We start from the raw sequence: 25,122 nt of genomic DNA, 5'->3' as shown, positions 1-25,122 counted from the left end.
CTTATTCAAATGTGAGTTTTTGTGTTTGTTTGTGAATGACATGCCCTCATACTTGTTCAGAAAGTAAAAATAAGTTAGCTTGGGTCAGTTATACTCATGGCTTGCTTTATTATTTATGTTCAAGTTTTCTTTTATGTAAATAAAACATATTCTTTTTCTACTCTCTTCCCATCCCCAACTATCACTCTTCAACAATGATGAAGGGGAATCACATGACCTTTTGTGACCTTTGACTACAGAGGACAAGAAAATTTGTGGTATTATTTTTGACACCTACCTTATATTTTAGTAAAAAGTAACATCATTTTAGTATAACATGTTGCTACTCAGTGGCTGATAAAAGCATTTAATTGCTTAATCATGAAAACTCTATGAAAATATATATGCAGAACTTGAAGAAAATATACCAAAATGCTGAGTGATGCTTGGTTTCAAATGACATATGTGACTTTTTTCTATTTTTAATAGATAAAAATTTTAAAAATTTTAAGAAACAATATATAGGCATCTATGGGACCAGTGTTATTCTGCTTCCCAAGGTTCCACCCAGCTGTCCTGTTAGCTTCTGGTTTGCTCTTCTGTCAGCTTCGGTCTTCCCCTCTGCCTTTCATTAACTCCATAGAATTCTGCAGGGCTGGAAAATTTACTGTTAACCTCAATCCTATCAGTATAATTTTGCATTTTCAAAAAAAGAGTTTATCAAATAAATTAATGACTAACTGGTAGAATGTATAAAAGAATTTTATATCCCAGAATGTTATATCTGGGAGTTCATGCAACTTTGCTGTCCTCATACCCACAACTAGAGGAGTTTATGACAGGCACAGGCATCAATGACCACCTGTGACCTTGGACAGACTATTTTACCTCTGGGCCCTTATTTCTTCATATTAAAAAATTGAAAGGTTGAACTTAAATATATCATTAAAGTGATTTCCATACCAAGACATGATGTAGTCTCAATGATTTATTTTTGTTTTTGTTGCCTTTGCTTTTGGTGTTAGATCTTAAAAATCATTGCCAATATAAAAAATAAACAAGTGGGACCATGTCAAGTGAAATGTTTTTGCACAGCAAAGGAAACAATGAATAAAATGAAACGATAACCTAGGGGATGGGAGAAAATATTTGCAAACTATATATCTGATAAAGGGTTAATATTCATAATATATAAGGGACTTTTAAAATTCAGTAATATAAAAACCCCAAAAAACTCAATTAAAAAGACAGGCCTCAGTAATCACCAGGGGAATGCAAATCACCAGGGGAATGAAAATCACAATGAGATATTATCACCTCACACCTGTTAGGATGTCTTTTATCAACAAGACAAGGAATGACAAACAATACCAAGGATGTAGAGAAAAGGGTACCCTTGTACACTGTTGGTGGGAGTGTCAATTGGTACAGCCATTGTGGAAAACAGTATGGAGGTTCCTAAAAAAAATTAAAAATAGAACTGATGTGGGAGACAGGCAGAAGAAAAATATTAAATTTCTATAATACTTACAGCCCATTGACGAGTCCTTGAAACAAACAGAGTGACATTCCTCTAGGAATTTAGCTGCCTTGGTGTTAATACTTTGCTAAGGGCAAACAGCAGCCTTAGCCCAACCTCCAAGATCCTGTAAGTCTACTTTAACATAAAAATTCCTTTGGAAACTTAGTTTATCTCTAAATTCCCTCCAAGATATGTGTTGGCAATCATCTGCCAAACATATCACCCACCAATATACATCTGAAGGGTCTGTTGACTCAGATTTTATTAGATAGTAATAAATGACCCTTTCCCAACCCAACAACAGCTAGTCCCTTCAAAGTCTTGGAAACCTTGCTTCCAAAAGTTCTTAGAAACCCACTCCCTTCCCAATTTGGAAGTGTAATAATGGGTCACTCCTCATGACTCCAGAGCAGCTCTTTCTGCTCACTGGTCCTGTCCTCATGCTTTAATAAAAACAACTTTTTGCAACAAAGATGTCTTAAGAATTCTTTCTTGTCCATTGGCTGCAAACCCTAACATCTTTTCCTACATCAGAACTACCATAGAAGCTAGCAATCCCACTTCTGAATATATACCCAAAGGAAGGAAATCACTCTTTGAAGAGATGTCTACACTCCCATGTTCATGGCAGCATTACTGACAATAGTCAAAATATGGAAACAACATAAATGTTCATGGATAGATGAATAGATAAAGAAAATGTGATTATCTATCTATCTATTATCTATCTATCTATCTATCTATCTATCTAATCTATCATCTATCATCTATCTTATAATGAAATAGTATTCAGTCTTCCAAAAGTGGAAAATCCTATTTGTAACAACATGGATAAAACTGGAAGGCATTAAGCTAAGTGAAATAAGCTAGACAAAACTCTATGATATTATTTATATGTGAAATCTTACCCTCCCCAAAATAAATAAATAAAAGAGTTGAACTCATAGAAACAAATGGTAGAATGGTGCTTGCCAGGGGCTGGGGGCTATATTACAAACTTTAAATTTTCTAATCTTAAGTAGATCTTAAATGCTTTTACACACACACACACACATACACACACACACAAAACCGTGTGAGGTGATGGATGTGTCAGTTGATTGTGGTAGTCATTTCACGGTATTTGCATATATCAAATCATTACACTATACATTTTAAATAAATTATATTTTTTCTATTATACCTCAATAAAGCTTGAAAAAAGACATAGAGGAAAAAATTGAAAATCATTTTCCAATTAATGAGTATCACAAGCTAGTTTTAGGTGATATTATTTTCCTCTCTATTTTTGAGATCTTTCTTAAATTCTTGATGGAGTATTTTCATGACTAAGTCTTCCCTTACCAAACAATATGTAATTTTATACTTTGGTAGAAGGAAACAGTAAACATTTAATTTTATTTTTCACATTATGTAGTAAGGCAAATGAGCAGCCTTACTTCGTCCCCAGAAGTTTTTAGGGTAGCTTTTTAAAAAGATTTTTTTGTTCCAGGACCATATGATTGTCATTAAAGACTCAAGAGAAGCACCTCATTAAATGTAGACCCTATTTGTGACTCACTAAGAGCTTGAGTCATAAAAGGGGGGATAACTGTTTTTGATAAGACATTACTTTTGATCAGGAACTCCTATAGACCTTATTATTTAGAAAGCAATGATAACACATGAATTGACAGAGGAGAACTTAGAGAACATCTTATGTCAAGTTTTCATGTTGTAGATAAAGAGACTGAAGTAGTTTGTCCAAGATTATACAGCTGCTTAGTGGAAGGATTCTTATATCCAGGCAATTTGACTGGTGAACTGTATCACAAAATCCAATAGCCAATTTATAATAGACCCTAGAAAGTAGATACCTTGAGACAGAGTATAGATGTAATGGTGATCATTACATCCCTATTGCCCAGAATATTGCTTAATATTGTATTAGTATTCAGTAAATATTTGTTTGGTGATTGACCCTTAACAGTGATTCAGAAATCGCTCTGAGAACATTTAGACTTTAGCAAGTGCACCTTAGTAGTGTGACATTGAACATTCATTCCATTAGTATTTATTGAAGACCCAATACATGTCAAGCATTGTACTAGCTGCTAGGTCTACAGCTGAACAGAATGGATATAATCTTACCCAGTCTTCATGGAGTTTGAAGTCTTTGGGGGCTGACAAATGAAAAAAAGATCCAGGTAGAGTTACAAAAGTGACAAGTGCTATAAAGTAGAGGAATAGCCTCTGAGGACCACGATAAACGGATCTGACTGGTCAGGATAATCAGAGAAGGCTTCTCTGAGGAAGAGGGCTCTGTCTTGAGATGTCAGGGAGAATACATTGACTAGTAAAAAGAGGGAGGCACATTTCTCATGTTTGTTTGTACTGAGAGTGAAGATAATCATTGAAGGAGGTTGTGTGCGTGTGTATGTGCATGTGTGCACTCATGTGCACCCAAGAGACATGATCAGAACTAACACTTACAAGAATCTTTTCTGCTGCAGTATGATAACTAGTTTCGGGGAAAAGCCAGAGTGGAGTAGAGCCTCAAGGGTGCTGATTTAGATATGCAAGCCCCGACAATGAGTTAGAGATATTTGGGAGAACTGAGGTTGGTTTAGAGATGGGAAATGAAGAAAAAAGTGGTGCCAAGGATTCCTCTTTATTGCTAGCATGAGCTGATAGGTGAATTTTGGTGCTGTCTTCCCTGAGAGTACTAGAAGATGATCAGGTTTATTTTTTTTAAATTTATTTTTTATTGGTGTTCAATTTACTAACATACAGAATAACCCCCAGTGCCCGTCACCCACTCACCCCCACCCTCCGCCCTCCTCCCCTTCTACCACCCCCAGTTCGTTTCCCAGAGTTAGCAGTCTTTACGTTCTGTCTCCCTTTCTGATATTTCCCACACATTTCTTCTCCCTTCCCTTATATTCCCTTTCACTATTATTTATATTCCCCAAATGAATGAGAACATATAATGTTTGTCCTTCTCCGATTGACTTACTTCACTCAGCATAATACCCTCCAGTTCCATCCACGTCGAAGCAAATGGTGGGTATTTGTCGTTTCTAATAGCTGAGTAATAATGATCAGGTTTAAAAGCCAGGGTGGAGATCATAGTGATAAGGTGAGAATTAAAGATCTGATGCATTTAGATTTTTTTTTGAAAAATTACTTAGGTTGCTCTCAACAGTTTTGGATTTGGCCTTAAAGGTATTGTGAAATGTTTTATAGAGTTACGCATAAATTCTTTACATTTAGACCAGGGTTGTTGAGCACAATTACAGTGTGATAGATGGGGGAAGCAGGCAAGAGAGCATCTTGCTCATATTAGAATTGAGGAAACTCAGGCCGAGAGAATTATTGTCCCACAGGGTCCTCCGGGAATCAATGACAGAACCAGAAGTTAAAGTGCTTCCTCTCAGTATAGGATCTTCTCACTGGTCTCTTAATCCCCTTGTTTTGTTGCTGAATAAATTTTGAATTTTGAACATTCAGGATTTGGGTTGAGTTCAGATTTAGAAAATCCTATGAAAAAAAGAAAAAAGAATAATTTTCCCCCTTATTTTTACTGGCTATCCTTAAGCCTCCCTGGAGAATCTGGAGGTTGATGAGAACCTCTTTACACTAGTCCACTAGCTCTGTTTGGGGCCATAAGACTAACTAGAAACCAATATTTTACCTCATGTTTTGGATCCACACTCCAGAAATGTAACATATCAGGATGTGACCTCCAGGCTAGACCTCTACAAGATATTCTTTATTTAGCCATGCAGGAACATCTAGAAATGTTTTATTTTGCTAGTATTGTGAATATCCTTCCACAGTCTAGAATTCTTAAAAAATTTTTGATCATTTGGAGTTCTTTAGTGACACAGTTGGTTGAATGTCCAGCTCTTGGTTTTGGCTCAGGTCATGGTCTCAGGGTTGTGAGACTGAGCCTCATGATGGTCTCTGTGCTCAGCAGAGCCTCTTCCTCTGCCCCTCCTGCTTGTGGTCTCTCTTTCTCTCTCAAATAAATAAACAAATCATAAAACAATATTTTGACCATTCAATGATTGCATTCTTTATCACAGTAACATTATTCTGCTAAAATGGCATACTTACCTTCCTATGTCTAAAGTGGCAGAGTGAGGAGAAGGCAGACATGTGAGGCATTTACCTAGGTAATCCAGTGAAAAATATGTTTATTCCCCAATAGCTGAAATATTTCATATTATCAAACATAAGACTATATGTTATAATTCTGCTGTTTTTCTTAATAGTATATATTAAACCCTTAAAGTCAAACTCTGACATGGCTGAGCTGATTAATGTAGATAGATCCAATTTGATTTGTCATATAAAGGAAATTTAAAAATCATTACACAATAGATGATTTTATTGTGTTTCTACTTTACTTCAGTCAAAGAAGAAGGCCCAGTATAGAACATACAGAAGTTTCCTTTCGAAATGTGTGAATGTCCAAATGTCCCTTGATGATTCTTCCTCTGGGCCAGGATCAGGCAGGGTGAGAATATACATTCTCCAGGGTCAGCTGCACTACAAACAGATAACACACTGCTATCTGGTGAGGTGAACTGAGTAAGGGGTGCTAGGAAGATCCCAGGCCCCAAATATCTTAACTTTCTGAGCCACCCGGGCTGCCCTGATAAATACTTTTAAATAAAACATAATAGACTGATATAATATCTTAGGCCCTTATCAGAAAAAAAAGGAAAACTGCATGTCATTAAATCATGAGAGGGCAACCCGGGTAGCTCAGCGGTTTAGCGCCGCCTTCAGTCCAGGTCATGATCCTGGAGGCCCTGGATCGAGTCCCATGTAGGGCTTCCTGCATGAAGCCTGCTTCTCCCTCTGCCTCTGTCTCTGCCTCTGTGTGTGTGTGTGTGTCTCTCATGAATAAATAAATAAAATCTTAAAAAAAATCATGAGAACTAGCCATTGATATGTGGTAATGGAGTGCTAAAGGAGTAATTGGGAGTCAGCAAAATATAAATTTCACCTGCTTTCTTAATTTTCCCAAAAGTGACCAGCTAACCCTATAACTTAACACTTCAGTTTGGACATTTGTATTGGAATGATTCCACAGTCATATCATAAAATATGCATATTGTTTACAGAGGGAGTGTGAAAATATTTAGTGTATTTGTTTGTTAGTTTGGGTATCACAATGAAGCTGTGAGGTTTTGCAGAATCCACTGTAATTCCAGTTGAGGAACAGAACTTGAATTTCTTAGTCATGACACCATTCATCCTCTTTTTTATCTTAGCAATTCCAGAGTGCTTCATTTTATGTCACAGTTACAGGGATCACATATATTTTTCCAGTTTTATGTAGGTATAATTGACAAAAACGGTCATATGTATTATGTGTAAGTTGATGTTTTGATATACATATCCATTGTGAAATAATCACCTCAATCAAGCTAATTAACATATCTATCACCTCATATAGTTACCATTTTCTTTTCTTTCCTTTTTTACTGTGATGAGAATACTTAAGATTTACTGTCTTAGCGAATTGCAAGTATGCAATACAGTATCATTAACTGTAATTACCATGCTTAAATCTAGAACTTATTCATCTCGTATAACTGAAACTCTGTATGCTTTGACCAAAATTGGGCACATGATTCAATAGTTGGTCTCATAAAGAAAGAGTATTTGAAATGCCTTGTAGAAGAAGGTATTCAGATGTGAGCAATGGAAAACTCAAGTGATTTAACAATAAGGAAAAGTTATCATCTCTTATAAGAAGCTTGGAGGAAGAATAGTCCTATGGGAAGTTAATCCAGTGGCTCAGCAGAATTATTAAGGGCCAGATTTTTCTCCACATCTTTTTTCTCTGATCTCCTCAACATGTTGCTGTCCGTTCACAGACTTGTTCTTTCAAATTGCAAGATGGCTGGTGCATCTCAAAGTGTCCCATCCTCATACAACATTGTCTAGATGCCAGTGGAGGAAAGAGGGCTCATTGCTTTTCATGTTTCATCTTAGGAGTGAGGGAAGTGTTCTTAGAAGAAGTAGTAGAAATCTCATGTCTCCCGGGCCAGGATTGCAACTTATGTCCTTCCTGACCTACTCACTGGCAAGGGGAATGAGATAACCTGGCTCAGAGAAGGTCCATCTTTCCTGGTGCACACAACCACTCGATACCCAGTGGAAGTGGGTATCCTGAACCAAGGATAGTTGGAGGAATGACCATTTGGTAGGCAACCAACAGCTGTCTGCTGCATACTTCTAGTCCTGACAGTCTTCAGAATTCCACACTCCGGTCAAGGTTTTCAGATGATTGTATTACTTCCAAAAGCCTGCATTTTGATTTAAATGGGACCACTTATGGACAAAATGAAGATGGAAAGATGGTACCTCAAGTGCCAGCTCTGCTCATATGGTCCGGTTTCAAGCAGTTTGTGCAAAATAAGTACATGATCTCTGACATTTCTTCTTGTACCAGTAAATTATTGGTGGCATGTTTTCCATCCAGGTGCTACTGTATATAATAGAGCTAGTTTTATAGGCCCGAGTGTTCTGGCTCATCCTTGGAAGCTGCTTTAGCTTCACAAATGATTTCCCTCTGTTGGCCTACTGAGATTAATACTGAAGACCTGGTAATAATTCATGAGGTGTATGACCCAAAAGGAAAATCTAATTGAGTTTAGTTTCATAGAAGGAAGGCTTGTAGGAAGAAAAGTACTCACTCAGGCTAATAGGCTAGAGAAATCTAGTAAGTCTAGAAATGTGCATTTGCATGATTAGAGAGGAGACCAGTGAACACTATGAAATAAATGTGAATGAAATTATTGGGTTTTAACTTTTAGGATTTATAATGGATTTAATTCTAAATATTTAAAGGGAGTTAAGATAGAAATATACTATATCAAATTTTTAAATCTTTTTAAAAATCTTTTTTTCCTGTAAGGAAAAAATAACTAACAGAAATAGAAAGCAAAACAAGTTAAAAGATAACCCAATTTCCAGTAAAGAAAATATGCAGCAAGTAGTTACAGAAATGTCTATAACTGTTTTAATTTTTTCAAGTTTATAGCACACTTTTCCAGATGCATTGCTTAATAGCGATTATCTTGGACAGAGTCAGGTTTTTCTTCTCACTGTTGGCTTCTTTCCATGAAGCAAACATCTGGGGAAACATCTTAAACTGGATCCTTTACTTCCTAAAAATAATAAAACACAGAGTTTTACATCCCTTTTATTTTCTGATACTAAGTAGATGTGTATTCTTATATTGCATCTATAGTTTAACTAGGGCTACATATCTATAGGAAAATGTCATTTAATATGATTATTTGAAAAAATTAAAAAGTCTATTCAGAGGTATTTGAGCCTGTAGCAGGATCGAGCACAAATGTCTAGTTCTATGCCACAAAATTTAAACATTCTCTGGATGCTTGACATTATATAATATATATAATATCATAGATTAGAATATTACAGTTGAGTTTTAGAATAAGTCAAGCCTAACCCATAAGCAGCACTTAGCAAATGAGTTTCAAAGAAAGGAGATCCTTGATTTCGTGAATATGTGGCACTGTAATTATTTAAACCTACCCATTAGAAATTTGAATCAAATTTTGGGGAAAAATTTAACCACTTGGAACCATAATTTCCAAGTTAACAGAGAAGATGTCACTACTATGCTATGGATAGTAGTCCCCAGACTTCAGAAGTCTCTCTGAAGAGGGTGGAAGCTGATAGTTTTTGGTCTCTGCTAGATTTCAGATAGACTGTCATCAACACTCTAGATGAACTTTAGATATGTTTTACATAAAAGCAGGTATTATATGTAACAAAACTCAAAACCAAGTCAAAACTATGACTTGAACACAATTTTGCTTTTACATTTTGCTAAAATTTGTCTTTATAGTTATGTAGTGCTGGAGGCAGGGTTAAAAGTTCTCTTACATTCATATTAAACTAACGGCTAGAAGATGCTCAGAAATTGATAAGGGATTATATTCTTTTAATTTCTTGATCAATAAATAACTAATGGATTTTCTAGTTGACATAAAGGCCTGAGCAAGATGCTATTATTAATTAGTAACAGTATTGTTATCAATAAAAATTATGAATATAGTTTGAAAATATTTTATTAATCTTTTATAAGTCCCTCTGTAATTTGCTAAAGCAAATAGTTAAAAAAATGAAAGGCAATAAAATAATTACTTTTTCTACATAAGATTCATCATTTCCCTGAGATGAGTTGTTTTGATGCTGTGAATAATAAATTGAAAAAATAAAACAAATATTTTTAAAGTCCATTATGAGCCAGTCACTTGTAGTCGTGGGGTATGTAGTGCTACTGTCATTTAAAAATGAGGACTGTTAGGTTCAAGAGTGGTTAAATTGTTCACTCAGAATTTGAGTGATCCACTAACAAGCGGCAGTCCTGGTGTCTGAACCCCGCTTGCCTGACTCTGAAGCCTAACTCTGACATGCCAGCCAGACAGAGCATGAGAAATATTTCCCCTATCATCAACACTCTGAAAGAAGTTCAACTATTAAAGTCAAACATAAGCTACTGTGCATTACTTTTCTTCCAGGAATCTCAAATTACAGATGAACAATCTGGTGTGATTGTTACTATCTCATGCTTGTTAAACAGAATCACACAGTCTTTGGGCTAGTCCAGAGAGGAACAAGGCAGAGCCAAGGGACATTCCCAAACAGCATTAAAGACATTCTCAGAAGCATGTTGAAAGGAAGATTATGCGGCATCCTCTACTTCCCAGCAGTTAAGGTACAATTTCTAGGCCTAACAATTACCCCTTTCAGACTTTTCTGAAACTGTGGTCTCTTCCAAAATGTGAAAAATTATATAGTGCAGTGGGACATAGTTTACTCTTTCTTTATGGACTGTAAAAGTTTCCTTTCAAAGCTTTATAGGGTCTTAGAGGGCAATGCCCAGCTGTCTAATTTCAGCATATGTGAAAGTTTCACATGTAACAAGACAAAGTGTTTATAATGTGTAGATTAGACCACAAATAGAAAGTTATAGTAAAGTTAGTGTGACCTGTGTGAAGCACAATCTTGTCAGTGTTTATATGAAGCAGGTATACTGTAAATAAATTCAATAATCTCAAACTTTTAATTCTTTATCCTTGAACATTGTTATCTATTCTAGCCATTATTGTGTGTGTATGTGTGTGTTATGTGTATGTAGGCATGTGCATTGTGTGAGTATATGTTTTGAGTGTATGTATGTATGTGCACATGTCTGTAAGTGTGTGTATTTGTGTAAGAGTCTGTCTCTGTGCGCATGTATATGTAAGTATATGTTTATGTATCTGTGTGAGCATGTCTGTGTGTTGTATGTATTGCATATTACCCAGGCTCCCTCTTTGAATTCAAAGGACCTAACAGATCATCACCTAGACCTTTCAAGCATTTCTTGAAGAGGATCTTCTTTTTGCTGCAGTAGGGAGGCCATTACATAGAAAAATATAGAACCTGTTTTTTTCCCATAAGTATTGAAAATTGCACACACAGGTGGATAGAGTACAGGACTTGGATTCAGAAGACCTGAGTAGAGCCTTACTTCTACCAGCAATACCTCATATCAATCTAACAAGGTAACCTTTTCCTCAGCTGTAATATAGGAGGATAGGAAGGAGCCAAGGGTCCCGCTTAATGTAAGCATCCTACCGAACATCTTTGTGTGTGGTGGGTGGAAGACAGAGTAAGCTGTAAATTCAGTAGAGTACTGATTGCATTGGCTCTACAGTGGCCACTAGATTTGTATCTGGTGATCCTCAGGGACTTTATACAGTTCAGAATTGAGTTCTAATTTTATGAAACCTGCAAATTTACAAAAATGACCCATAACATCTCTTGTTAAAACTAAGATGCTGTAATTATATCCTAAAATGCACTAAATAATTATATCATTTTTTCTGTGAATTTAAAGTTTTAAAATAATTAAAAGTATTGAATAAGTAATGTTATTAATTATTTTTAAACAAGAAAAACAGGGCAGCCCCCGTGGCGCAGCGGTTTAGTGCCGCCTGCAGCCTGGGGCGTGATCCTGGAGACCCGGGATTGAGTCCCACGTCGGGGTCCCTGTGTGGAGCCTGCTTCTCCCTCTGCCTGTGTCTCTGCCTCTCTCTCTCTCAATCTGTGTCTCTATGAATAAATAAATAAAGTCTTTAAAAAATAAATAAATAAACAAGAAAAACTACCGGAACTACCTGCAAAATATAGCATATACCAACTCTTCTAAAATGTGAACTAGAAATAAGTGGGAGCATTGAAGACCACACAGAGAAGGCATTTTGGCAGTAAAATTTCCACTGGTATGAAAGTCTTTTATAAAATTTCAAATTTTTCACAGTAGAATAAAGATCATAGTGAGATTTGCTTTCTAGCTACAGTTGGTGATGAGATAATTGTAAGCAATGAACCCCTTTTTAGCATATTATGGCTCTGGCACACATGTTAATATAATAACAGTATTATATGGAATTTTAACTTTCAAAGTGATCTTGCTATGGCAGGATCAAAAAGTATTTAAATTTAGATTTATTTTGGAGTGTTGTCAGTGTTAAACACAACAGCCATGATTGTGTAATAATTTAGGTGTATTTTTTGTTCTAGTTGTACAGATAATTGAAGAAATATCTAAGTGATGTTGTTTGCTCTGACCATGAAGAACCTTAGCACCTGGGGATCCCTGGGTGGCGCAGCGGTTTGGCGCCTGCCTTTGGTCCAGGGCGCGATCCTGGAGACCCGGGATCGAGTCCCACGTCGGGCTCCCGGTGCATGGAGCCTGCTTCTCCCTCTGCCTGTGTCTCTGCCTCTCTATCTATCTGTGTGTGACTATCATAAATAAATAAAAATTAAAAAGAAAATTAAAAAAAAAAGAACCTTAGCACCTAATTTAAAACCTCTGCTGGTACTCATAGTATATATGTTTTGTAAATTATTTATTTTGTTCATCTTTTCTTACATTTTCCTTATCTAAGTTATTTTTAGCCTGTTTCATGCACAGTGCTGTAAATCACCTCAGTTCCTTGTTTTTCTTTGTTTTTTTTTTTTTTAATATTGTTTTTAAAGGAGAGGAAATAAAATTGATGGAATAAATGACATATAATGGAAGTATTTGCTTTCGCTATTGTTATGTTGCTAAATAATATATGACAGAGTCAGGGCTGGAACCATCTACCTATTTGCCTTTCTTGAGGGCTAGATTCTAAATGATTATACAAGTATCAAGTGGGATCACTCTTTAAAAAACTGCAGCTCTACCCTCAAATGATTCACAAACTAGTTGGAGAGAGAGAGAAAGAGAAGAGGAAAAATTAAAAGAGAAAGCAAATAAACCCATGGACCAAGAAGCCATTCACGTAGCTTTCAAGGGCAGAGAGGATGTGGTGCAGGCTTGTTCCTTTCTTCCCTTCTCCTGTCAACTCCCTTGAAGTTTGCAGCCTTGAAGTTAGAGACCAGGTCTGACTTAAATGAAGTTGAAAGAGACAAGGCAAGTCTGGCCATGCAAAGCTCCAAATCAGGGGAAGTTTCTTTCTAATGGGGTAACTTGGTGAGCAAGTGGCACTTTTCTAGACATCAAAAGGTAGACAAGAGTAGGGGGGGAAGTGCCAAATGCATTAACCAACCTAATTGAAAATATTTTGTCAACAGGCACCTGTGAGACCTTCTGCTATAGACATCAGCTTGGACCCGGTCAGTGCAGCTATAAACTTAGAATGTGTGAAGTCTGGAGTGTTGAGATGCTTCCTTGAACCACACCACAGATCTAGTGTCATTTGTGGTTGCTCCCTATAGTTTGTCCCTATGTGTTTATGCAGCTCTCTATATATCAGACAACATGATTTTCAGTTTGTAGACATTCTCCAGAGTGAAAAGAGAGAGAGAGAGAAAGAGAGAGAGGGAAAAAGAGAGAGAGAGAGAGAGAGAGAGAGAGAGAGATTGAGGTAGATAATAGAAATGACTTTAAAAAGTGCTTTCCTCATAGGTGTTTATAAAGTCTATGTTGAATATATAAATAACGAAATAAGTGAAAAGTAAATGATAAAGCAAATAAAGTAGATACTCTTGATTAAGGACCTGAACTAAGAATGTTGTACAATTTATGTTAGAGAGAGATGATCCTAATTTGATCAGAGATATACCTGATCCTTTCAGTGCAGAACTGCTGTGTAACAGTTTTAGGGATGTAGCAACTTGGAAAGCTATGTCCTTTGATGTTATTTTTACTAGAAACAACCAACATGACATGGGACAAGTTATAACATTCCTTTTAAAAAATAGAGATAGATCTGTGCTTTCAGTGGATTAGCAAATAAATATATATTGCTGATGATCAGTATATGCTGGATTGGAAAGGAGTGTAAGCAGGAGCTCTGCTTTCAAGTACAGACAAAACTGAAACTCACTAGGCAATCAGAGGAAAGTACAAAGCAGCAAGCACGCAGTAAATGCTGAACTTGTATGCTGGAAAGCTATAGGAAGTCAGAAAAGGTTGCAGCAACATAGATGGATCTTGAGGACATTTTACTAAGTGAAATAAGTCAGAGAGAGAAGGACAAATACCATATGATCTCAATTATATGTGGAATCCTAAGAAATAAAAGAAAATGAAATGAAATTTAAGCTCATAGAACAGTCAGGTAGCTGCCAGACGTAGAGAGAGGGAGAGGGTGAAATGAGCGAAGGGGGGAAAAGGTGCAAACTTCCAGTTATAAAATAAATATCTTATGGATGTAACACACAGCATAATGCACAGTATGGTGACTACAATTAATGATACTACATTGCATATTTAGAAGTTGCTGAGAAAATAGATCTTAAAAGTTCTCATCAGAAGAAAAAAAATCTTATATCTAAGTAAAAAAAAACCCTATGTATCAGGATGGATGTTAACTAGACTTACTATGGTAATCATTCTGTAATGTAGTCAAATATCAAATCATTATGTTGTACTCCTGAAAGTAATCTAATGTTGTATGTCAATTAGACCTCAAAAAAAAAGTCAGGAAATGGAGTGCATAAGTCATTAAATCACTGGTAGCATCTGAGTGGGGCATTCAAGAGGTAAAGGAGAAGGGGTTTTGAGAAAAACATTTTGGGTCATGGAAGGGGTAAAATTAAAGGAGAGGTTCTGAGGGACGTAATGTAAACAAAATAATAGAGGGAGTAGGATAAGATCAAATTGTAGTGGCACATGATTCTGTATATTTTGCTGCAAAAAGACGATTTGAGGACTACAGGCAGGATGGAAGGACAATATATCATTAACAGTACCACAGCTAATTCTTTGTTATTTTAGTAACATGAAACTGAGAAAGAAATGAAGGGATAGAGCAGCCCCCAATTCCTGATTTAGTCTCAGATTACACAAAAGTTTTCACCTGTTTGACCAAGTTAAAAGCATAATAAAATGGATGGGTTTAAGTATTGGCCATTTCTCCTTGACAAGGAGACAAAAGAACCCAGAAATTCTAGAGAAGTGGAGGGATTGATTGTGGGGTTGATTGTGAATTGGGAGAAATTAGAAGCCAGGGGATGGATTTAAACATTTCTGTAACCCACTGACATCAGTGAGTTTTTCTTTGGCCAGTATATTCATTCCTTCTTTGGTGCATTTGTTTCTTCTCTCCTCAGATATTTATTCTGCCTTCACTATGGAAATGCCCTGCTCTAGTATTGATAAGGGATATTCCTCTGAATAAAGGACGAACTTTCAAAGGTGCTAGGATCTATGGGACAATTCATGTATCTTGCTGAATCACCATTGTTTATCAGGTGAAATGTAGAAGCAGTATTTGGTAGGTGAATGGGCACCTGTTGCAGGCATGGAAATCCCTTATTCAGGGAAAGTTAACTAACTTAATCATGGATCATGCTGAGTAATTTTCTTTCTTGCAGGGCCAGAAAATTCAGAACTTATTTCCTTCTCAACTCCCACTAAACGTCCCTTCCCCCCAGTAAAGACAGGAGCATTGGTTGGGTTGGGTGGGGGGCAGGATGGAGGGAATCCCACCAACCACCTTTACTTTTCTTGTCCTGGTTGTTGAATTTAGAAGAAAGAGTAATGAAGACTTTGAAAGGTTTCTCATGGTGGGCAACAGGAACTGCTCAATTTAATCTGTGGCCTTTTCCTTAATTTAAAAACTACAATTCTTTCACTTCAAATGGACTTTGATCTTTTTTTCTAACTAGTCTTTGAGGAAATACACCCTGGATAATTTGTGTCTAGTGTATATCCTATTGATACAAATGTCAGGTGTACATACATCCACTTATTGGGTTAGCCTAATTTATCATTACTGGATTTTCATGTCTAGCCTTGGGCTGGGTTATAAGAGAGACAAAGTACTTCCACATTTTCTTCTGCTTGCCAAAAATTTCTCTGCATCATATTATTTTGAGTCTTTGGTATTTTTTTTTCAAATCTTGCTTAACTTTATTTGTGAGCTTCTTTTAGTATCTTTATTTTTGTTTTGTTCTGAAAGGTATTTTAGAGAGTAGTCTTTCTTTTTTTTTTGGATTTACAAATTATTTAAGGCAGTGTTCTTTAATCAACCAGAATTCAGTGTTTTTAATTGCGTTTTATGAAAACACTTTAGTGTCAAAGAAAGAACCTAATATAACACTCCGTTGTATTGACTTGTCAGTAGTAGTAAATTCTAGTTGAACCATGGTGTTCATTAAGTAAGTAGTGAACCTATCTGGGATGCCCAGTCCATCTTATGGCTGAAGAGACGGATGCATGAGAACGCTGTGTGACTTGCTCTTGATCTTGGAGCTGGACTTACTTGCCTCTTGCCTGGTGTGTGAGGCTCTCCCTGTGTCAGACTCCTTTTGAGACTACTATCTTCCCCTTTAAATGACTTCTACAAGTTCCATTCTGCCTTTGGTGCATTAATAATAACGCTGGGCCTGTTGGTTCTGCCTTGCTATGTCAGAAATAGGAAGAGTACCTCAAGGAGGCATGGCTGTGTTCTAAGAGGCTTATGAAGGTCCCTCTGGCTTTTTCATATACCACGGAGATGTTTTTAAAAATTGCGTCTCACCTACTACTCTGTGCTTACCTTTAATGTGATGCAGTGTTAGTTACACAACCAACAATAAAAAATTCCACTCCTGATGCCTATACAGTCCTTGCTTGCTCTGTAATCCTCTGCGAAGATGTTAGACCGATACATACTTGGATAATGGAAGGAAGGGAGATTCTAGAACCCAGGGAGAAGGCACGTGTGGACATGATTTTCCCTGAAAGTTATTGGCTTCAGGTAAACAGTCAAATGGTTAACTGCAAATCTGATTTATATCCTCATGGAGATTGAAAATGCTGGGGTTTTCCAATTCTGTGAGTTATGCTTTGTGTGTTTGTTTCCCCAGCAGCACTGAGTTTTCTGACTTTATTTTTTTGCCTTGACTCTATCTCCACTCATCAAGTGGTGACCTCTCAGTCACCCAGACTTGCCCTTGGTGATGCAAACCTTTCTTTCTTTTTCATCATGGGGAATAGCATCATTGCACTCCATCCATCTGTAGTATTATACATCTTTATGACTTAGTTTTAAATTGCTTATTGATTAATTCTGCTATTAAATTATTTAGACTATTTTAAGGTTTGAGAGGATATAATTTTTTTTGAGGGATTCCAGCTTTTTTTATTTTTCCCATTTTACACAAAACAAAGTAGAAGAATACAAGATTAAAACTGCAAAAGTAGTTAATTGGGAGAACATATACACACACAAAAAAATCCAGATAGCAAGACAGGCTTATCTACAATAAGGAAACGCATGTAAAAATTAAGGTAGTTTGTAGTTTTCATATTAAACATTAAAAAAAATGCTACAATGGGTGCCATTGTTTACAGTAATATTGAAGGGGGAAACAACACTTATTTAGGGACAGATATACCACAAGGTCCAGCATCAGTGCAATAAATTCACAAATCTATATTACAGCTAGTTAATCAGAGTTTAAGAACTGTTCCCAAATATAATTTTAATAGAAAGAAATCTTAATAAGCTCTGTATAAAAACAAAAGAAACTATCAGTAACAACTGCATTTTCCCCTTGACTTGTTCATGCAAATTGTGGGTATAGTGTAAACTAGAATTTACCTTCGCAAATATTTATTCCATAATTTTTCTTCAATTTTACATGAAACTTAGTCACTAATACTTAGGGTAGCATGTAACTGTATATATCCACTTGCGGTTGACCTATTTCTACAATTTATATGGGGTTTTTGGTGTGCTAGATTCCTATCATGTGGTATAGGGATGCATTTTCCATAGCTGACATTTCTCCTCACACTTGCTTGGTGAAATAAAAACATTCTTAGTATCAGATGATGATTCTTTAATAGAGGTAATTTTAGGTAGAACATGCTTAGCAGTTAGTAGGGACTCAAAAAGATATGTTGAATTAATGTGTGAAAATAAGCTGGACCAGGGTGAGCAGAGGTACAGAGAGTGGAGCATGCAGGTATGTGTAGGAAATAATGACAGCATTTTGAGGACAGGAGTGAAGAGGGGAAGTAAGAGTGGATAATTCTATGCTCATTTCTAATTTTCCTCTTCCTCTGGCACCACCCACAAACACCTCTTCCTCCACTCAAATCCTTTCATTGAGACTCAGGCCCAGATGGTTCTATTACTCCCACTGTGTTACATGATGTCTACCTCCTATAAAATTCTTGTTCACACTCGTTCCTTGTCATGTAATGGCATATTATGTTGGAGAATTTTCATGGGGAAAGGTCAGGGGGAGGGATGTTTATTCTTAATTCCTCTTGTTTCCAGGAAGAAGGATTTTTTCTTAAACATAGTGGCTGCTTGCTTGAATTAGTGAGCCTGGGATGAGAAACTGGGCACTCATGACTTGGCCCCTTCCTCTCATCCTCTCTTAGGAACCAGGCTGCCGTACACATTATTCTTTGCTGCCTAAAGAGATTTTTGAGGGCAACTTCAACATAAAATCCTGTGGGTGTCCACTGTGTCTATGACTGGGTGGTTTTGCCTAGGTCTGGGAGTTTCATATCAAGAACTCCATTATTGCCATTCACCAAGGGCCTATTTTCAAATCAGCCATTCTCAGTAATGAAGGTATTATTTTGATCTCCATTTTCCTGCTCCTTGCCTGTTTCTTAATTGACTTAGAACATAGTTGTGGTAACCTCAAGTAAATATTTTACCTCAGCAATGAGACCACAAACACAAATAGGGATGAGTGGACAAAAGTACATCCACTCCTTGGCCCATTCACTCTTTTATTCTTTCAGCAGATTTTTGTGGGTTATATACTATATCTTCTGTTGATAGATGCTTTTTTGCTTCCTTTCTAGTATTAGGGCTATATGATAAACATGTTGGGACTCAAATATTTATTGATTTGTTGATGTTAAGGAACTTGGACTTTATTTCACAGGCAAAGGAAAGTAATCAAAAGTAAATGAGACAACATCAAAGTCTTCCTTTCTCTCATCCCCATGAGAGATGAGGTTTAAAATCTAATGGAAATGGGGATCACATTGACTTAACTGCACATTCATGTATAAATAATTGGTCCTTTCCTACATGCAGGTTTTGCTTGAATTAGATTAAAATGCCATGAAGTAAATCTAAGGAGTGGGGGAGTGATGGGTGGATGCAGAAAGGGGGAGGTTAGGAATATTTAAGACATACTTAGATAGGTAAGTCTCACTAGATGGTGGTGGCACACTTAGCGCACCATAAGTGATAAAGAGGTCTTTCTTCTGTCTGTCTTTTGCCATTTCCTTATCTCCTTGCAAGGTATCCTAAAAATCATAATGAGTAAACAAAAATTCTGCTATTGATTTTTATACTCCTTTTCTCCTTAAAGCCATAGAACCAGTCCTGCCAGGTTGTTCATCTGGAATAGCCCAGCTCTTTTGACAGGTAGTTCCAACTAGATTTAGAGTCTTAAATTTATTGTATCAAGATATGGATTGTGACACTGGTACTTGACAGGAAAGCTACAACCTGGAAGACTCACATCACTGAGTTTATTTACAACAGAGAAATGTAACATGTCAAATAGTTGCCTTCAAGAAAAATTTAGCTGGTGATGAAGGAAAACCATCTTTTTTCTTTTGCCTGGGAAAATCTTAGCCCTACTGGGCTATGTCTGGGAAAAGATTCCCATTCAGGCTCCCTGCTGCTAGGAAAATTGGCCTAATCCAGGACAGAATTCAGCTCAGAGTAAATGGAAGTGTGACAGATTCTACAGGCAGAGTCCATGGGGCTCCACCGAAAATCTGGAGTCAGTCACCACATGTCACTCAAAAATAGCACCTTTTTTTTATCAGAGACATCTCATATAATCAAAACCAAAGTCTTTGTGGTTCTGTTCAGAATGGTGTGTGACTTGTCACAATGTGTTTGCGAAGTCAGAAGGAGCTTGAATGAACATGTGTGTGTTTAATTCCCTGGCCACATCCACCTCCACAGCAGAGGCTGGTGCTCAGTATGATATTGGTTTTCACCAGCTGTTTGGAGATCGAGACACATGACAGGTGGGTAATGCTGGCAGACTCAACAGCTTGCTTTCTGATTGCCAAGAAATAGATTGGCTAGTTACAAATATTCTGTGGAGTTGGATGCTTTATGCATGGTAAGGGAAGTATGGCCACCCTGATAGGGAAAGACAGCAACATATCCTAGATGTGCTTGGGTGGTCCCAATGTCAACCACTGTAGACCCTGTCAGATCATGTGACAGACCAGTCCAACCCTGTCTAACCCTGATATATCAGTGCACATGTATAAGTTGATTAACAAGCAACAGACAACACCTCTTTCTTCCAAATTGCACTCAGTTGTCACAGGGTCTGAAATTTCATCATTAGGAATTTAATACTTGGATCTTGAAGATATTGAAACCTTTTGTAAAATTTTCAGGAGCCTCTGTTAAAACAGCTGCTTTTATAAGTTATTAAGTTAGAACTCTTATCACAGGGTAAGTGGGTATCAGGAGTGGAAGAAAGCCATTTAAGTCGTGGTTTGTAGGGCAATGAAAGGGAAATTCAATTTTGTTCAAAGTCTAGTCCATGGTTACACCTCATATAGTGTTATTCCAATTTATTTGCTGACTTCCCTAAAACAACTAGAGTATGAAAGTGTTGTTATTGAGAGAAGCCAAGATTTTGTTCTGTTAAAAAAACACTGTATATTTTGTTAAAAAATGTTAGACCATATGTAGTGCCCCTTCCAATAGAAAACACCAGAGGTTGTAATCAAGATAGTGAATGGTAAGATTCCTGGGTCTCTGATATTGGAGAGAACTGGAAGAGAATTAGGAACTAGAGGATAGGGGGAATTAGAAGGATATAATCAAATCTTACAAAACTTAATTTCTGCTTTTCTTCTTTGCCATAGGGCAAAAATAAACTTCACTAGAGTCAGAGAGTTCTCAGAAAACTAATGGGTTCCCTCTTACTCAGTTGGAAGTGATTAGGTCTCCCTTATTGGACATACATGATCAAGAGCAAGTGGAAGCTCTATGGAAGAAAAGAAAGGCACATCTTACCACTGACTGTGTTCCTGTGGGACTAAGAAAAGTTTAGTAGGCTTTATTTGACTCAAGATATCCAAGTGTTTTCAGTTACGCAAAATGACTAAATTATAGAGATCTGCTGTACCACATAATGCCTATAGTTAACAATACTAAATTGTACACTTAAACATTTGTTAAGGTACATCTCATGTTAACAGCTTTTGTCACAATTTAAAAAAGAGAAATCTTGGGGATGCCTGGGTGGCTCAGCGGCTGAGCACCTGCCTTTTGGCTCAGGGCGTAATTCCGCGGTCGCAGGATCGAGTACCACATCAGGTTCCCTGCATGGCGCCTGCTTCTCCCTCTGCCTACATCTCTGCCTCTCTCTGTGTCTCTCATGAATAAACAAGTAAAATCTTCAAAAAAAAGAGAGAGAGAAATTTAATTGTACCTACATGTTTGCTTTTTTTTCTAAATGGTTTCTTAATTGAATATTCTTCTTAGAATCATTTTTGATAGTATTGTGTCCTGTATTCTCAGATTCAGATAACTGTGTCTGTGGGAAGTGAACTGTTTAGAACATGAGAAAGCATTGCTTACTAGTGGCACTTTATTGCTTACTAGTTGACTATAGTATGAGGACATTGGAGAAAATTAAAAAGGCCAAAAAGGTCCTAACCCCCTAAGCTGTCACCACACCACTGAAATTAACCTTCTTTATTTTTTAAAAAGATTTTATTTATTTATCCATGAGACACACACACAGACAGAGAGAGAGAGAGAGAGAGGCAGAGACACAGGCAGAGGGAGGAGCAGGCTCCATGCAGGGAGCCTGATGTGGGACTCGATCCCCGGACTACAGGATCACGCCCTGGGCTGAAGGCGGCGCTAAACCGCTGCACCACCTGGGCTGCCCTGAAATTAACCTTCTAATACCTATCGCCTTCTCTTGGCCAGATCAAACAGAAGAATTTCAGTCTCTCATTGACCTTTCTGTGACATTTGACACTGTTGACTAACATACTCTCTTCTCCATTTCCTTCTCTGATGCACCTTCTGCTAGTACTCCTCTCACTGCACAGATTGCTTCTTTTCAGGCTTTTCCACGGGCTTCTTCCTTGCGCTCTTTGAATATTGGCATTCTTTAAGACTTTATTGCTCTTGGACCTTTTCTCTTTCCTCTCCATTCCCTTGTCCCAGATAATCCTCCATGTGCCCAGGGCTTCTCCTGCCTACTGTTTAAGCCTGGAGCCCCTTCACAAAGCAAATAAAGCCCTTGGCTCCATGTCATGCTTTTTTGTCTGACTTTCATTTTTAGCTTTCACTATTTAACTCCCTATGTCCAAAATTATAACAGTTTCATGATATATGCTGTTATTTGCACAAATCAGGCTACTCACTCTCTCCATACCTTTGTTTATGTGTCTCCACTGCCTGGACTCACTTCCTCATGGCCTAATCTCCTGGTGAACTCCCATTGAGGATTCCTTGGACTTCATTTGACAGGGTTAGTCATTGTCATCTTTCCTTTTCACTCCCTCTCCACCTTATGTTTCTCTGTATTTCCCCACTTACACTGGATGTAATTTTTATGTTTTCTATTAGCATATTACCTGTGTAACTTATTTTGTATCTCCTGTCACTTGACAATGACCATATTGAGGTACGTAAGAAAAGTCAATAAAAAATTATAAACAGAATGCATAAGGCCAATCTTTAACTCTTGTAAAATGGCTGGTTACATGGATCATGGTTTGTTTGACTTTTTTTTTCTCATGTCATACTCTCAAATTTTAAGGACAGTATTTGTGAAGTCTGAAGTGACTAATTTCAGATGCATTTAGTCAAGTGAAGAGAGAATGACAGAAGTGTTGTCTCTAAGTACCCCCTGTTTATTCTGTAAATTGGATAAAATTAGATTGCCCCGGTCTCATCACACTTCATCAGTATAGGTTCCCATTCAGCGTATCTCATATGTTTACTCAATCTAAATAAAAATCTCACCCCAAACCCTAACTCTCATCTGATAACCCCACTTTTTACTTTACTAGGAACATACATGTCTATTTTCAGAAATACAGAGCATCAACTCCCTGTCTGTCCATCTTCCATCTCAAATTTTTTTACAATGTTATCTTCTCTTCTGTTGTAGAAAAAGCCATACCCTTCTCCTCTGATCCCTCCCCTTCTCCTTCTCACTTCTCCTTCTCCGTCTTCTCACTTCCTCCTTTTTTTCCTCTTCCATCTAAACATGCACTCTTACTTGCTATTATTTTCATTGTCCCTGCCTTAATTTTTTTAAACCTCCAATATAGCCTTCTTTGCTGGTTCTTTTCTTAGTCTCAAACATATTCAACCCTTCTCTATCTTAAAAATACTTCCCCTCGAATATGCCTACCTTTCTAGGTCTCAGCCCAAATCCCACTTCACAACTGCCAAAGTCTATCTTGGACTTTTGGCGATCACTCTGTTACTTCTTGTCTTGCTGAGATCACTTAGCAATTACTCTCTTTTCAGGTCTCATCATCTTGATCTCTCTGTAGAATCAGGCACTGTGAATCAGATACTCTTGATTGTCCCTTTCCCTCATTTTTTGGGGGTATCCTTTCTCTTGTTTTTGGTTCTGGCCTTCCTGACATTCCATTTTAGCTTCTGTATGTTAGTTAGGGCTGCCGTAACAAGGTAGCACAGACTGGGTGGCTTACACAACAGAAATTAATTTTCTTGTAGATCTGGAGGCTAAACATTTAAGGATCAAGTTGCTATTGGGGTTGGATTCTTCTGAGGCCTCTTTCCTTGGCTTGTAGATGGCCATCTTCTCTGTGTGGCTTCACATGGTCTTCCTTCTGTTTGTGTCCTTGTCCCATCTCCTCCTCTTATAAAAACACCAGTCATTTGGGATTAGGGCCCACCCACATAACCTCATCTTACTTTAATTACCTCTTTAAAGGCCCTATCACCAAACACAGTCAGTCTGAGGTGCTGGGGGCATCTGACTTCAATATATGAATTTTGAGGGTTGGCAGTTCAATCTATGACAGCTTCCTTTGTTGGTTCTCCCTCTTTGCCTCTCTTATTTGCTAGTGCTCTCAGGGATTGTCTCAGACTTATCTTTATGCTCTATTTACAATAGTGTTTCTTAAAATATGATTCCAGTACTGTACCTGTACTTAAGGTTACAAATACTTATCCCTTAGCTGCATCTTAGGCTCTTGGATTAGAATCTGTGGGGAATCGCCTGAGGACCATTTCCCTTAACAGGCTTCTTTTGGTGATAATTATTCCCTTTAAAGTCTGAGAACTAGTATTCTGTATGGGTCCTGGTCAACTCATTTATTGCCCTGGCTTCAGCTGTTGTCACTTTTGTTTATATCTTTCAAATTAGGGTTCCTTAATATTTTTTAAGTTTCAAATACACTTACCAACTATCATATGGATACATCCACCTTGATGTCTTACTGATATCTCAAATTCTACATGTCTAAGATCAAATGCTTTATCATTCTTCCTAAAATTGTTTCTTTAAATACTGGAACTCAGTTAATGGCATTTTTATCTCCTTACACTTCAGAACTGGAAACAGTAAAGTTATTTATTTTTCTCCTCTTCATTTACCTACCTTCCTCCCCATAAAATCCAGGTGATCCTTTCACAGAAATGTCTTTTCAGTTTGACAGTTCTCTTCCCCAAAGAACCACAGTCCTGGTTTTAAACTCTTATCATTACTCTCTTCCTTAGGTTATTGCAACATCCTTCCAGCTGGTTTCTCTCATCTCTCCACACTGCCATTCAACTCCATACTACTTCTGGTCCTTTTTCTAAAATCTAAATGTAATCACATCAGTCTATTTATTTTAAGACCTTTTGTGAGCTTCCCTGTTAGATTAGCACAGTGTCTCCCAGTAAGGCTGGTCATCAGAGTAACTGGGACGGTTTTGAACAACTCAGACTTCTAGGCTCCAAGGCTCTCCTGATTCACTAGCATGGGCTGAGATCCCAGTTTTTGGGAGGGTCAACAAGTCTGGAAATACCTAGCAGCTGGATTCTGGGCCTGTTGGATAAAAACAAACTTCTTAACTGAGTCTTTTTGCCAAATCTCTTAACCTACCTCTTCGGCCT

The 25,122-nt window shown here is 37.4% G+C and overlaps 1 long non-coding RNA gene across 2 annotated transcripts in view; it reads left to right on the top strand.

Moving 5' to 3' along the window:
• LOC102152672 overlaps positions 1 to 12,293 on the top strand; it is a 240,956-nt gene extending 228,663 nt beyond the window's left edge. The window contains exons 4-5 of one of the 2 annotated variants that reach the window (XR_005355128.1): positions 10,119 to 10,253; positions 12,107 to 12,293. This is a non-coding gene — a long non-coding RNA (uncharacterized LOC102152672). Of the gene's footprint in view, positions 1 to 10,056; positions 10,254 to 12,106 lie in introns of both variants that reach the window. The other variant, XR_005355127.1, reaches the window with a different exon arrangement.
• Positions 12,294 to 25,122: the final 12,829 nt, after the last annotated feature.

This window comes from Canis lupus, chromosome 2 (assembly GCF_011100685.1).
Source record: "Canis lupus familiaris isolate Mischka breed German Shepherd chromosome 2, alternate assembly UU_Cfam_GSD_1.0, whole genome shotgun sequence".
Taxonomy (NCBI): Eukaryota; Metazoa; Chordata; class Mammalia; order Carnivora; family Canidae; genus Canis; species Canis lupus.
Note: the sequence above shows the minus strand (reverse complement) of the source record. Positions and strands in the feature narration are given on the sequence as shown.